Source organism: Canis lupus, chromosome 2 (assembly GCF_048164855.1).
Source record: "Canis lupus baileyi chromosome 2, mCanLup2.hap1, whole genome shotgun sequence".
Classification (NCBI taxonomy): Eukaryota; Metazoa; Chordata; class Mammalia; order Carnivora; family Canidae; genus Canis; species Canis lupus.
The window spans coordinates 53,553,620-53,568,347 of record NC_132839.1 but is presented as its reverse complement, the minus strand read 5'-3'; the positions used below and the strand labels follow the sequence as shown (position 1 = coordinate 53,568,347).

The window sequence follows — 14,728 nt, the reverse complement described above, 5'->3', positions numbered from 1 at the left end:
CATAACTCGCGGACTCGAAGGGCTGACATTCCTGCTAGGAAAATGGCAGGAGCCTTGGGGGCGTGGTCCAATGGAGGTGAAACTTCTGAGACTTTCCTTCTTTCCTTCTTCCAGGCTTTCCTAAAGCTGATACTCTGAGATTCCACCTCAGAAGGAGGATGTGTATAGTGTGAATGGAATGCCAAAATAAGTTCAAAGGCTGTATTAACAGTACCAAAGCCAACCTTTATTGAACCCTTACTACTCACCAAGTGCTATTCCCAGTGCTCTAAATGTACTTGCCGAACAAAACACCTAGGTGTTAGACAATGCTGTTAAAACACTGGGGCACAGAGAGGGTCAGCAACTTGTCCAAGGTCACATAGCTAGAAGCTGAGAGTTGGGATTCGAACCCTAGGCAATCAGGCTCCAGAACCCTGTTGGGGAAGAAGAATTTCCTCTAACCTTCAAGGTCCTTCTAGCTGGACTAAATCAAATTGCCATGAGACAGTTTAATAGAAGAAAGTCAGATTTCATGGCATACATATGGGAAATCCACACAGACATGAAAATTCCAAAGACAGTCAGGCAAGATGATGCTTGTATGAGCTACAGAGAGGGGTAGGGAACTGAGGCTACAAAGGGGAGGAAGACCATTAGCAGGAAGGTGAGAGGACATGTTTGTTAAACAAAAGTTACCCTATTATGCAGATACATTTCTTAGGTAAACAGGAATTTCTATTAATAGCTATTTTCCTGGTACAAGCAGGCCATGTAGGGGAAGTGAAGAGCTGTTCCTGAATCTGCTGGGTTTTGATTGCTTTTGACTCAAACAAATGTGCATGCCAAAGTGGTCTATCTTGGGGCAGTCTGCCTTGGGCCCCTACAACCCACACTCCTAACTTCTAGGACATTGCCTCTAGCACAGATTATCGCTAATGATTGAGCACTTACTTTGTTGGGGACATTCAGCTAGTGCCTTAGAACTATCTTATTTCATTTACTACAGAACAAGGAGTTCTCAAGGTGATTATTCGCAATTATCATTCCCACTTAAATGCATCAGGAAACAGAATGATTGAACAACTTGCCTAGAGTCTCAGCATTAATTGGTGGTAGGACTGGAAATGGGACATTGAGTTGGTCCCTAAATCTCTCCTCCCTCATGTTCGTAAGTATTGATCGTTATTGAAGGTGATCCAAAGGGTTTATTTTACTATCTACACTACTTCTATGTATTTGAAAATTGCCTTTAAAACAACTTCAAAAACAAAAACCCCAACTACACCCTTAGTCACTGTGTTGTCCCAACCCCACAGGTTACTATGCGTTTTCTTGATGGTCAAGAATGGGAAGGGAGAGAGGGCTGGATCTGGTCATCAGAATTTCCCGAACTTTTCAACCATAAAACTACTTCTCTTTCTTCTCCTTTTCTCTCTCCTCCTCTTCCTCCTCCCTCCCCTATGAGATGGGGATTCTCACATTCTGGGAGGATGCTCAGCCATCAGAGTTGCCTCCTGGTGGCTCTTGTCCTGGGCTAGGTATCAACAGGAAGTTGGAGACGTGGTCCCAGGGGGAGGACAGTCAGCGAGACGTGCTCACAAGGCCCTAAGCACTGTCCAACCCAGCACTGAGGAAACCTCTCTGAGCACTGATTGGCCTGGCCTGTACAGACAGGCCCTAGGGGTTAGGGAAAGAGCCCATGTGGTATTTCCAGGTAACTGCAGGAGACAGAGGAGAATGTGCCACGTCAGGCTGGGGCTTGAAATTTCTCAAGTTTATCACCATAATCTATCTTTGTGACATACCTTTCCTCCTGCAAGGCACTTTCCCACATATCAGCTCACTTCATCTTCACGATGCTCAAGTAAGGTAGGCCTTGTGGCTATCATGCCCCTCATTATGGCACTGACACTGTCAAGGTCATACCAGGGAGAACACTGGGCAGGCCCAAGGCATCATTGCCTTTGCCACTCTGTTACCCAGAGTTGCCGTAGCTTGGAATCATTGCTTTTGGAGGATCTATTTGGTCTAGAAAATGTGGGTACAGCCCAAGGTCATGTGGGCATGTCAGGAGGTAGCCACACAAGCTACAGGATGCTGGGAATGAAATGCCCCCAGTTAAGAGATGAGTCCTTCATGCAAGCTCTGGTTTCGGATACAGAAGCTGGAATCATAAGCAAGGGATAGCTTGGATGTGGAGGAGGGAGCCATAGTCAAGAGGGACAGAGAACAAGGGATCCAGGAGGGGCTTCCAGGGCCTTTGGATCCTGAGCGGGTTTATCTGGCATGTCCTTGGTCTGTGCCCTGCCTCCCCAAGGGGCCATTGGAAGGAGGGACCGCCAAGTGTCCAGGCTGACTCACTGCCTGGCCACCCCTGTCTTGGATCCTCTCCCTCCCACATTCCATCAGCCGCTGCTCCTTTTGCTGGTGTTTACTCCTGGTTTTACCCAGTCTCAACCTCCTCATTATTGCCTTGTGTTATCGTCTTGTGTTATCACTAGCGGTTTTGCTGTGAGTGACACCTACCTTCTCTGGTTCTTTGCTTCATGACTTTCTTTAAAATTTTTTTTCTTTCTTTTTTTTTTTTTTTTTAAAGAAGGTCATTTGGATGTTTACAAAAAACAAAAACAAGGCAGGGTCCGGTCCTCTAGGCTTGGAAAGGTGTGGCCAGCCACACCTCATCCTCTTGCTTTGGCTCTGCAGGTACAGCAGTGCTGGGTACCTACGGTGTGTTTATTTCTTTGTTCCCTGCAGGGACTGTCCTCTCAGGATTTCAAAGCACTTCTGGTGTCTCAATAATCATGTTTGTCTGGTGGATGGATCCCTGCTTTTCAGACATCAACTAAAAATGTAAAACCAGAGAGGTACCTGGCTGGCTTAGTTGGTAGAGCATGTGACTCTTGATCTCAGGGTTGTGAGTTCAAGCCCATGTTGGGCATAGAGCTTACTTAAAAAAAAAAAAAAAAGTAAAGTCAGTGAGTCATTTTATAACTAGAATGATCATCCTGTTTTATCGTCTCTTCTAAAATTTCGGTTTTTATAAATGAAGTTTCCCAAAGTGGTTACATATATAAAGGAAGAAAAGGAGGAAAGCAAGTTCTGTTCTTGTATGTTCCAAAGAAGTAGCTACTATATACTAGTCAGGGCTTACTATGTGCTGGACACTCTTTTAAGTCATTAAACACATTATCTCATTTAATTTTTATAAGCACTCCATATGGCATTACCCTTTTTAGGGGTGGACCAGGGTTTTTGAGGCTCAGAAACTTATAAAATTGGAGGCCCTCTTCTGTAATCATACAATTGCAAACTATATGTAAATTTTAATTATATGATTATAAACACTGTACAGAGTTAGATACAGAACCTTGGCAAATAAGGGTTCCTACTTTCATGGCCTGGTCTGCAAATGCACAAATTGAATGTCCGAAAGGATAAGTCATTGTCTAAGGTCACACAGCTCATCATCAGTGGGATTTAAAGGCAGTTCTGCTCAGCTCTTCATCATCATGTTATCCTTCTCTGAGAATGAGAACACACACGCATAGTGTGTACATAGTGTATACACACACTATGTACAGCACTGTTCTAAGCACTTCACATATTTTAACATCATTTCATTCTCACACAACACTATGTATGATGTTGTGGAAATTGGGGCACAGAGGTTAAATAACTTGCTCAAAGTTACACAGCAGTCAATGGGAACCCTAAGAGACAATGAGAATGGGTTTGCTGAGACATACAGTTTGAGCTTGCATTAAATAGAATGCATACCCCCAGGCCCCTTCAGTACCAAATGCTCTTAAAAGGAAAATTGAACCTGAGCTTCTTGCTTCATGACTTCTCTAAGAGCTACTCTGACCCCAACAAAATCCTTGGCTCTCAGCCTGACTTATGGCAACTTTGTTGAGAAGTCTGGTCTAGAGAGGCAGGATTTAAAAGGATAAGATGTACCTTAAAGAGGTAGGTGGTGAGTTTATCATAACTCATACTGTTAAGTGGTGTGTGGATGTTTTTCAACACAATAATTCTTATGGAAATACACTCTAAAAAAATCTTCTTAAAGATGATGTTTTAGGGGCACCTGGATGGTTCAGTCAGTAAGCATCTAACTCTTGGTTTTGGTTCAGGTCATGATTTCAGGGTTGTGAGATTGAATACCATGTCTGTCTCTGTGCTCAGTGGGGCATCAGCTTAGGATTCTCTCTCTCTCTCTCTCTCTCTCTCCCCCCCTCTGCTCCTTCCCCTGCTCATGCTCACTCTCAATACATACATACATACATACAATCGTTTTAAAAAGATGATGTTTTGTGCATAACAATGTTAACCACACAGTGCAAACCTAAAAATAATTCAAATGTCCTATCATGGCAGGATGGTTAAACAAATTATGGATGAAGCATTCCACAACATGCAAGCACAATGTTTGCAGAGAGAATAATGAAGGAGAATGCTTATGTTGTCATGTTAGGCTTTAAAATTAGTTTAAAAAATTATATACATAGCTTATTATTATTATACATTGTTGCATAACACATTATTCCAAAACATAGCTTAAAACAATACACATTTATTATATCACACTCTGTGTGTCACACAGACACAGCTGAGCTGGTCCACCTCTTCTCACAAGTGGTGAGACCTCTTTTCTTGAGTTTCTCACAAGGCTGTAAAGTGTCAGCTGGGGCTGCAGTCTTATCTGAGGACTATGGGGGCAGGGTCTGCTTGCGAGCTCACTCACATGGTTGTTGGTAGGATTTAGGACCTCAAGGGTGTAGGAATCAGTGTGCCATCAGTTCCTTGTTGAGTGATCCTTCCTATCAGGGCAGCCTGTGAGGAGAGCCAGAGAGAAAGATGGACCAGTAAGATGGACCCTCATCTCAAAAATGACATTATATCATTTTTACCATATTCTCTTTATAAGCAAGTCACCAAGTCCGGCCCATACTCAAAGGGAGGGGATCACACAAGGGTGTGACTTCAAGGAGGTGAGGATCAGTGAAGCCATTTTAGAAGGATGTTGATCACACATGCCCCAATTTTTGACTTTGTCAAAACAGGGTGTGTAGGACCAGGATCTGAAGGACATACATGGTCAAATGATTACCGAAATTCTTTCTGGGTTGGAGGATGAAGGTATTGATTCTTTTCTTCTTAAAGTATTCCTATATTTTCTGAAGCTCTAATAATGAGCATGTATTGTTATGAACAGATGGTACTGAGTTTTACTGACTGCCCAAGCATAGAAGAATCTGACTGTGATGGGGACCGTCATTGTGAAGACAGTGGGCACAGAGTCAGGCTGCCTGTACCTACTGGCCTTTCCCAGGATTGGGAATGGAGCATCCCTGACTTTGAATCCTTTGAGGCAGTCTTGGTCTTGGCAGCAGGACCCAGAGAGAGGAGGTACAGGAATTCTGGGTGGCCTCTGGCCCAGCCTGGGTGCTTCCAGGAGAGGGCTGCAGAAGCTGGCTTCGGATCCTGGTGTTTCATCTACAGGATGAGGGGCTAATTCCCCAAAGACAAGTCTGCAGTCTTGGTTCCCTTCGGCCCCATGTATGGATCTCATGCCTTTATTCCCACCTTTGCCATGACTGAGCCTCTTCCTTGGAATGTCATCTCCTCTATTTTTTTTTTAAGACTTTATTTTTAAGTAATCTCTACATTGAATATGGGGCTTGAACTCACAACCCCAAGATCAAGAATCACAGGCTCTTCCAACTGAACCAGCCAGGTGTCCCTGGAATGTTGTCTTCTTTTTCCTCTGCTTCAAGGCCCAGTTCAAGCTCTACTTGATCATGGAGCCCTTCTAGACTATCCCGCATCCCCTCCCGGAATCTCAATAATGTTAATGCTGTGTAGGCTTCATCACTCATCCAACTTTTGGTCCTGTCTGTCTTAAAATGCACTTTTTCCCTTTCTCTCTTGCGTGACAGTATAGCTGATAGAGCTATAGTCGAGCATTTCCCATATATAGTTTACAAGCCTTCTATGGACTATCATTCAATCCTCAAAACAAGCTAGGCAGCTGCTTTTTTAATGCCCATTTTACAGATGAGGAAGCAGAGGCTGCAAGATGTGAAGTGTCTGACTCAAGGTCACATAGTTAGGGAGTGACAGACCCAGGGCTCCAAGAACAGATACTTGTCTGCTCTTAACTTCAAATTAAACTAGAAGCTTCAAGAGGTTCCTTAGACCTCTTGCTGTTCCCATGGCCTGGCTGAGTGCCTCTTGGTAGAGGGGGTGCCTGCTGGGTGAGGGATGGGCCAGGGGCATTTTGAGAAGGGATTCCTCTCTAGCTGATGCCAAGTAGGGGGCTGGTTAGAGAAAGCACAGAAATGTGCGTTCATTCTACGAATGGATCCGCTCTGGCCAGAGGCTAGATTCTGGGTGAGCCTCCCTACCCTTACGCCCCAGCTCAAATTTCTGCCCTGATCACCCAAGGCTGGGTCCCCTTGCTCTTCTGAAGGCTGACCTTGCAAGTCATGCCTTCTCGGAAGGGTCTGATTTTCACCTAGTGATGGTATCTCCAGAGATCTTAGTTTTTCTAGTTTCTACACGTTCCCAGGCTCCTCCTGAGAACAAGAATCCAGTCCAAAATCCAACATCTGTCACTTATAGCTGTGTGACTTTGGGCATGTCCCTTCTGAACCTCCAGGTCCTACTTGCATGGCCAGAACCACTGTGCCTGGTCTCACCCTTTCCTACCAAGCTATATGGACTTGTGCACATGTTTCATAAGCTCTAGGGCTCTAACACCACTTCCTGAGGTCCTGTCATGCACTGGGCATCCTCCTGCCATTTCATTGATATTAACTCACCCTCACAGCCATCCAGTGAGGTCTATACTGTTACGCTTGTGTTTTGTGCATCTAATTCAATTAATATTTTTAAATATATAGTAACTGAAACAATTCAAAACTTGAAAGCTCTAAAATGTATGCCCTGAAAAGTCTCCCTCCCTCCTCTGTTCCTCAGCCAGTCACCCATTTTCCTTCCTGGAGGTAACCCAAACGGCCCATTTTCTGTTTATCCTTCCGGAGATGCTTTTGGGTGCACACAAACAAACCGCCTAAACATTGTGGCTCCCCTCTCCCGCCTCCTTGAATGGTGGCACACTGTCCACGCACTCTGCACCTTGCCTTTTTCACCGCATGACATACCCCATCTTTATAATTTTTAGCAGGAGGACCCTGCCGTTCGCAGATGTTATGTGGCCTGGCCGGGGCATGTGGCTCTCCCGGGACGCAGAGCCTGCGAGGCTGACTCCGGGGGCAGGTCTCATCCGCTGGCCGGGCCTCCGGGAGAGGTCTATTCGGCGCCTCTCCTCAATGGGCCCTGGGCAGCTCTGCTCGCCACACCTCCCCAGAGCTGGGAAAGAACCAGCCAATGGCCCAGCCTGGCAGAAGATTCGAGGCCCTGGAGAAAAAGCGTTTTGTTCTCCACCCCTTCGAGACTGGCAGAAGTTGGCCTGCCAGGCCACGCTGCCTTTCTCTTTCCTCTCTCTAAGAGGAGGATGTTTTCTCCTCCTGCCAAGGCCTGATGGCCGCCCGGAGGGTCTGGTGGTGGCCCCTCTAAGGGCCCGGCTCCCACGCCTCACTCCCTTGGATGCCCTTGCTGGCGGTGGGCAGCTGCGGCGGGCCCTGCCAAGGCCGCGGGACCCCGCCTCCCTGAGAATGTGCATCTGCTCCCGTGTCTGGAGCTAATTGCCGTGCTGGGAAGGAACTCTCCGTGCTCGTGCTCCGTGCCAGCCGGCCTTCTGGGACCGCGTGGGGGCAGGGGGACAGGGAGAGCTGGCCAGCGTGGGCTGATGAGGAAATGTCACCGGTGCTTAAGTGCGTATTTACGCTTTTCTCTGCAGAGTTCCATTTGCAGCCTCCCTGTTGTCTGGTGTCCTCCAGGCTCTCTGATCCTCAAAAACAACTCGGTCTGAAAGGTCCCCTGGGAGGCTGCGAGCAGTTTCCGGTGCCCCCTGGGTGCCCGCTCCCTGTCCAAGCTTGCTGGCGGAGGGAGTGAGGGAGGCCTGGCTGGAGGCAGTGCTGGGAGCCTGGGAGCTGCTCACTGCAGCTGGCTCTGACAACTTCTCTTCCCAGGAGAGCCAGTGTCCCAAGCCAGGATCCACTCTTTTTGCCCTCAGGGCCTAGGCTACCAGGCAAAAGGCCCAGCAGCTGTGCCCCTGAGCAAATAGCAGTGAGAGATTTCTCTGTGCCTCATCCTCCCTACTGTGAGATGGGCACAATGAGAAGATTTGATGAAGGAAGGAGCTCTGATGATGCAGGAAAAGGGGCTACAGCTGGAGTCTATACTGGGAGAAGTTTGGTTAGAAGAGCAGAAATAGAAGGCCTGCTGGGGGCTGGGGAGCGGAGAGGGTGTTGTGTTGGCTGGGTCCCACCCTCCCTCCTGGGGGGACATGGGTCCCTAACCTGGCATGGTGGAGACATGACCCAGGGTATCTTTAGCAATGGGTCAGCCATTTGGGGGATGGCGTAGGGGCATAGGGCAGGCTGCCCCAAGATGGGCCACTTTGGCATAAAGATTATTTTGAGTTAAAAAGCAATTGAAATCTGGTAGATTCCAGAAAAGCTCTTTCCCTCCCCCTCATTGCCTAAAAAGAATGTAGATAGAGGAGCTGCTTCAGGAAGAGTGCTATCAGCACAGATACCTACGTTATAATATGAGCTGGGTACGGCAGACAGGGAGGCCCTTTGATCCAAGTCCTTTGTGTCCCGCTGTTTCTGAGCAGCTGCCGCCAGCAAACATTTGTTTACAACACGTTTACTCTTTCTCCTCTTCCTATGAATTGCATCTGTTCCCTTTGAAGCCTGGACCCCCGCCCTCTTCTCAGTTCAGAATGACCACGTGTATACCTCCTTTTGCCCAACCATCTTTGGAATGTCTGTGGCTGCTTGGATTCTCCGAGAATGTATGGAACTAAATTCGACTTTCTCCTTGTTAACCTGTCCATGTCAATTTGACTCTTAGTCTAGGTAGAAGGACCTTGAAGGGGACAGGAAATTCTTGCTCCCCAGCGGTGTCCTAGAGAGAGGCATGAAGTATGCAGAGTGTAGGGCCTGCACCCCAAGAACTGAGCAGCGTGGTAGGGTCAGAGCCCACTTGAGGGGGGCCCATTGGTGGCAGGCTTGTGGAGGTGGCACAGGCTTGGAGATTCAATGGCAGCCTCAGGAACATGGTTGGGAGGCTTGGAGTGAGCAAGAAAGGGGCTGATGGTTCTCCCCAGGAAGTCCAAGACAGCAGGGGTGTGACAGTTCTCTGAGACGTGTGGAGGAAGCCACCCCAAGGACTCACAAGTCAGGTGCCAGGAGCAAACTCTGTAGGAGAGGGCCTTGGGAGAGCCCCTCCTGCCCATTCCAGGGAGGTCCCGCAACAAGGGGGCATCCGTTTGCTACTTCAGGGAGGAGATGAGTTTAGAGCTCTGCTGGTACCTCTGGCTTTGAGAGGCATCGAAGCTGCCACTGGAGGCCCTTATAGAGAGAGGCAGGGAGTGTGGGGTCTGCCATCTGTCCTGTCTCTGAGAGCTGCTGCGGTCTTTGCTAGAACCTGTCATGCGGCCCTTACTGCACTTTGTCCTACTTCCCTCACTGGGCTTCGAGCTCCTTCTGGTCACCTCTGACATTCAGTCAGCATCAGGCCTGGCAGATCCTAAATGCTCAGTATGAAGACAGGGAATTTCACAAAGCATCTATAACTTTCCAGGGCCACCACTCACAAGCGTGAATAAGTGTCTGGATCAACTGTGGCTTGTAGTTCAAGGGGCCTGGCTGGTTTTCTGTGTGCCTCCCTGCCTAAGTTGCTTTCCTCCTACCTGGTAAAAGAGCTTCGGTAGCATAATTCGGTTCTTTCTATATATATATTTTTTAGGATTTTATTTTTAAGTAACCTCTACACCCAACATGGGAGTCAAACTCAGGAACCTGAGATCAAGAGTCACAAGCTTTTCTGACTTAGTTACCCAGGCTCCTCTGTAGCATGATAATGAAGCCAGGTCAAGTCAGGGGAGGTGACAGAAAGGTCTGCCTGCCCTGTTGACCCTCACCTTGATGAATCTGAGAGCCTGAGGCTCCTGGAGCCCCCATTCCACCTCCCTCCTAGGATAGAAGCAGAAACAAGATCCTAGGTGTCTGGACCACACAGGGCAGCTGCCAGGATGAAGCCAGGCTTTCAGGAAGTGTGGAGAGGACACATAGGGGACAGGAGGGTTACCAGAGAGAAAAGGAGGTGTCTTGGTCTCTTGCCAAGCCTTGCCTTCACAGGAAAAGTAATGTTTTGTACCATCCTCTGAAATTCAGGATTGACCAATAAGATTTTTTTTTCCAGGTAAGGGGCAGTATCTGTATAACCTTCTTGAGCATTGTAACTGGAGGATACAGTTACACCCAAGCAGATGCTTGAGAGTGCAATTGTGTAAGAAAACTAGAGAAGTGGACAATCTAATTCCTGGCGTAGGTGTGGGGACTTGGGGGTCAAGGTCTAAGGTCCCCGTGACCCAAGGAAGGAACTAGGACATCGAGAGAAGCGGCTGGTAGACCAGTCATCTTTGGAAGGGAGGCAGGTTCAAGGATCAGCAAGAACTTGAGAACATCGTGCTTCTGTAACATTTATTGAACACCTACTATATGCCAAGTGCTGTGATCACAAAAGATGGAAAAGATCACCATTTCCCTCAAGGAAATAATCGTCTTGTGGATAAAGAAAGGATATGGGAACAACCCAACTTTAGCTCCATCTGGTACCTGGCCCGGTGGAGGTCACAACTACTTCCTTTTAACATCGACCTTTGGAGAAGCAAGAGAATCAAAGGGAAGGAAAAGAACATGCCCCAGATTGCTCCAGGCCTCCTTCCTGTGTGCAGACCTGTCTCATGGGGCTGTTCACTGAGAAGGACCTGCCCTTGGCTTAAAGCTCGGTTTTCTGCAGGCAGCCCCGGTGGCTCGGCGGTTTAGCACCACCTTCAGCCCAGGGCGTGATCCTGGAGGCTCGGGATCTAGTCCCACATCAGGCTCCCTGCGTGGAGCCTGCTTCTCCCTCTGCCTGTGTCTCTGCCCCTCTCTCTCTCTGTGTCTCTCATGGATAAATAAATAAAATCTTAAAAAAAAAAAAAAAAAGCTCTGCTGCCGTCATTTTGAAATTCTTTATAATTTTTGAACAAAGTATTTTCATTGCCTGGTATTTTCATTTTGCACTGAGCCCCACACATTATTTGCTGGTTCTGGTCGTCCCATTACAAAAAATGGCAGAGCCAGGCTCGATCCCCATTTGGAGGACTCGGAACGCCGTGGCCTGCTTGCGTCCTAATGTTGCCTTATGGCTCATAGGCACCCAGAACTTCTTAGTTTGGTCCTGTCCCTTCTTCTGCTTCAAGCACCTGGGGGAGTTGGCCAGATGAGGGGGGTCATCTTCACAGAGCCTGGCAGGTGAAGACACACAGTTTCTGCCTCGCTCCTGCATGCGCCTCCAGGGAGGCACCCCCATTTTCACTGGTGGGTTTGCCACCTTAAAACTGACATTTTCACAACTGTGTGTTTGGATTAACTAGCTCCCAGGAGCTTTATTTCCAACTGCCTGGATGCCTCCTGGGACATTTCAACTTTACATTCCCAAACACACAGATCACCGGAAGAATGACTTCCCCTCACTGCCCCCCATACCCACCCCCAGACAGTGGCAGAGAGGGAGGGCTACCCTCCCTTAGAATGCAACTGGGCCTTTACTGAGTGATCATTTCAAAGCCTCAGCTGGTCTTTGTGTGTGTAGCTGAGAGCTGCCTGAAAGAAGTCTGGGCTCACTGGGACCCTTTCTTGCTCCTGGCAGGACCAAGGGGTGGGGGCAGGGTGGCCGTAAAATACTCCACTCATTATCAGAGGGGCAGCCCAGCTGATTACAGGGTCCTTAGGAACACTGTCCTGTCCTCCATAAGGAGTAGGTGGTACTATCACTGAGGACGAAAGTTTGCCCTTTAAGAATGTGGGGGTATCTGAGATAGCAATGATGGGCTGGATTATTGGGGAAACAAAGAGGCTTTTCTGTCATTCACCTTGATGGTGAGACTTTGAGGGGTCTAGACTCTGTGCCAAAGCTCCTTTGGCCAAAAGTCACCATATTGTCTGGTAAGAGCCCTCAGGGCATCAATCAACATTCTAGATTGTAGAAAGACAAATAGAGTCTAGAATCTAATTTCTAGAAAGACAAATAGGCTAGGCCCATGGTTGTGCTGGGGAAGGAGTGGATTCTGAGCCCAAGACTCACATACCAGGGAGTTACTCTGCTGAGGTTAGTAGATACTTGGTATGTAAGGCTAGGAGCAGGGACACCCTCAGGGGCCCATGGGAAGGTTTGATGTCTTAGGATCAAGAGGTTGGCAGTGCTAGGTGAGGGGCTCAGGGGCTTCAGGCCCTGCTGAGAACTAAAGGGTAAAAGAAGATTCAGTACAAACTACTGCTGGAGAGGGAAAAAAAACCCCTTTCTTCTATCCTCTTAAGGATAGAAGATCTGAACCTGGAGGCTTGTGACTTAAACTGACAAAAAACTGGTTAACAAATGAAAAGAGTTTGTACACACTGGAGTGTTTAATGATGAGTAACTCAAAATGGAGGGTCAGAATTAGGGGCTCATATATCTAACTTAGTAGGGAAAAGGAAAGGTGGAACAAGAAGTTTCTTTAGGAGAACAAAGTGGACAGAAGAATGTTTGTGATAATGTTTGTCTATAAATGTATGAGTGGTCTTTCTGTCGTCTTTGGGGCCCTAAAACTCCTCCAGAGAGGGGATTTCTGGTAGTTTACTCCTTCCTGGGAGTAGACCTACCCCAAAGAAGAAATTTATGGCAATCCTTATTTCTTAGAAGTTTCTGCTTTTAGTCAGATATCCATTTGTTGAATCTCAAATGTCTTCAGTTTAAAATATTCTTGGGGGGGGGGGGGGGATCCCTGGGTGGCTCAGGGGTTTAGCGCCTGCCTCTTTGGCCCAGGGCATGATCCTGGAGACCCGGGATCGAGTCCCACTTCGGGCTCCCTGCATGGAGCCTGCTTCTCCCTCTGCCTGTGTCTCTGCCTCTCTCTCTGTGTGTGTCTCTCATGAATAAATAAATAAAATCTTAAAAAAAAAATATTCTTGGGGCACCTGGCTGGCTCCGTCAGTGAAACGTGCAACATTTTTTTAAGAAGATTTTATTTATTTATTTATGAGAGACAGAGAGAGAGAGAGGCAGAGACACAGGCAGAGGGAGAAGCAGGCTCCATGCAGAGAGCCTGACGCGATCTCAGGTCTCCAGGATCACACCCTGGGCTGAAGGTGGCGCTAAACCGCTGAGCCACCCGGGCTGCCCTGAACTTGCAACTCTTAATCTCTGAGTCATGAGTTCAAACCATGTTGGGTGTAGTTTACTTAATAAATTAAAATTCAAATTAGAAAAAATTCTTTGCATCAACTCTGGGGTTCTGCGTGGCTTCTCACACCACACAACTTGGCATTTGCTCCATAAATATTTTTGAATGAATGAATGAACACAGGAAGGGTTAGGTAGGAAGGCTATTGCCTGATAGCCAAGTGTGTGGCACAGGAATTGGGACAGGAAATAAAGTCCAAATTCCCCTTTCTGGTGAGGAGGTTGCCCCAGACAGCCAAACTGGGCTCCTACCAGGCTCGGTGGCATATGTGAAATTTGGCAAAGGCTGGGCCGATCAGCTTGCTCCCCTGGTAGTTATGTGGAGGTTCATCTCACATCTCCTGGGACTCAGAAGGCTTTGAGACGAGAGCCACAGAGCAGTAGGTTTGGGGAAAGAAGTCAGACATTTTAAGTCTGCTATTTCAGCTCATGGAGAGGGTTAAGTTTTTCTTGGGACAAATGGCAGAAAGAGGAGGGTCTGCCAAGCAGAGCTGCTGGCTCAAAAGGTGGGGAGCTTACTGCTACTTTCTTGTAGTAAGACAAAGAAGACAACCAGTTCCCAAACAGGTCCGTGATCTGTGCTTAGACAAGTCTACTAGATCCTTTTATTAAGAGTTTTATTTATTTATTTGAGACACACACACACACACACACACACACACACGAGCAGGGGGTAGGGATAGAGGGAGAAGCGGGGAGCCTGATACAGGATTTGTGGGATCATGACCTGAGCTGAAGGTAGAAGCTTAATTGAGCCACCCCCCGGATGCCCCAAGGCTACCAGAGCTTTAAAGAGAGGCCCTTCCAGCTGGGGGATGAGATGAGGGGAGACTGGGTATTGGGGCAATGTCAGAGTGTTGAGTGGTTAGCCAGTGATAAACCCTCCTGGACCTGCAGTTTGCTGGCCACCCCTCAATCCTGCCCTCCTGGGGCTCTGCCTCCAGCCCTCCTTGGGTTTGATATTGTTCAAAAGAAAGCCACAGGCCTAAAATGGAGTCTCTTAGGTTAAGGCCCCACATCAGAAAACCAACACTTAATACCTAACTTAAGTGCACTTTCAATCCTCCAAGGAATGTAACCTTTAACCAACCAGCCAACATGGTATTTCCCAGTCAGCTCTAGGAAATTTACTAATAGACCCTTTACAAGGAGGAAAATCTTGCCTAAGACAATGCATTCCTTGCTAATAATTTCCTTGTTTCCTGTTCCCTCTGTGCTTTTAAAAAAAATCTTACCTTTTCTATAGCGTGACAGAGCTCCTTTCTGCTTGCTAGAGGTGATGCTGCCCAATTCACGAATTATTTAATAAAGCCCATTAGATCTTCAAGTTTACTGGGGTTAA

At 47.6% G+C, this 14,728-nt stretch overlaps 2 long non-coding RNA genes across 5 annotated transcripts in view; one reads left to right on the top strand and one right to left on the bottom strand.

The window, feature by feature from the left end:
- Nucleotides 1-11,107, top strand: part of LOC140617719 (uncharacterized) — a 37,308-nt gene extending 26,201 nt beyond the window's left edge. For 2 of the 4 annotated variants that reach the window (XR_012017906.1, XR_012017908.1), the window contains one exon: nt 10,321-11,107. This is a non-coding gene — a long non-coding RNA (uncharacterized lncRNA). Of the gene's footprint in view, nt 1-114; nt 258-988; nt 1,151-10,320 lie in introns of those variants that run through there. The other 2 variants (XR_012017907.1, XR_012017914.1) reach the window with 2 other exon arrangements.
- Nucleotides 4,443-7,672, bottom strand: LOC140617726 (uncharacterized). Its single transcript, XR_012017915.1, has 2 exons — nt 7,149-7,672; nt 4,443-4,815 (listed from the first exon to the last, which is right to left on the bottom strand). It is a non-coding gene; the product is annotated as an uncharacterized lncRNA (long non-coding RNA).
- Nucleotides 11,108-14,728: the final 3,621 nt, after the last annotated feature.